This window comes from Desmodus rotundus, chromosome 3 (genome assembly GCF_022682495.2).
Source record: "Desmodus rotundus isolate HL8 chromosome 3, HLdesRot8A.1, whole genome shotgun sequence".
Classification (NCBI taxonomy): domain Eukaryota; kingdom Metazoa; phylum Chordata; class Mammalia; order Chiroptera; family Phyllostomidae; genus Desmodus; species Desmodus rotundus.
The window spans coordinates 73,434,661-73,435,407 of record NC_071389.1 but is presented as its reverse complement, the minus strand read 5'-3'; the positions used below and the strand labels follow the sequence as shown (position 1 = coordinate 73,435,407).

The 747-nt window shown below is 41.1% G+C and overlaps 1 pseudogene; it reads left to right on the top strand.

The window, feature by feature from the left end:
- The first annotated feature begins 336 nt into the window (after nucleotides 1–336).
- Nucleotides 337–405, top strand: LOC112309447 (U4 spliceosomal RNA; annotated as a pseudogene).
- Nucleotides 406–747: the final 342 nt, after the last annotated feature.

The window sequence follows — 747 nt, the reverse complement described above, 5'->3', positions numbered from 1 at the left end:
TTTCGCATTGTTCCCCAGCTGTCACACCTGTGAATGCAGTCTCCCTGGGCTGCAGTTTCCATGAGTATGTGTCTGTGTGTGTGTGTGTGTGTGTGTGTGTGTGTGTGTGTGCGAGAGAGAGAGAGAGAGAGAGAGAGAGAGAGAGAGAGAGGAAAATAAAACTGCCCTGCAAACTGTAGATTTTAAAAACTATATTTATTGAGAGATTCACCGTATGTGTAAAGTGTAGTAATATATGTAACTTAAAGAAAACTAGTCAAATGAAACAGATATGCATGTTCCCACAACCCATTTTAAGAAAGAGAATATCAGAAATACCATCAACAGTGGTCTTCAAGCTTTACGCAGTGGCGGTATCATAGCCAATGAGGTTTATCCGAGGCGCGATTATTGCTAATTGAAACAGTGGTCTTCAAACTGAGGCTTTCGGCCCTCTCACCTGCCCTGACCCCGCTCAGGTATGTAAAAACTTTCTCAGGGATACATACATATCTAACAGTTTAAGAAAATCTATTTTTATATGCCCAAATTTCATATATACTCTTCCTAAACCAAATTTGCCTGAGAACACTTGTGTTCACAATTGTCCTCCTTCTATTTAACCAAAGCACCCACTACAAATATCACAGAGGACCAGGGGAGTGAACACTCTCATCTCCAGATGGGCGAGGCCTCCTGAAGGATTAACAAGGTAACATAAACCCACAGGGCTTCCTTTGTTTCTCGTTTTATACATATTTCTGTTAA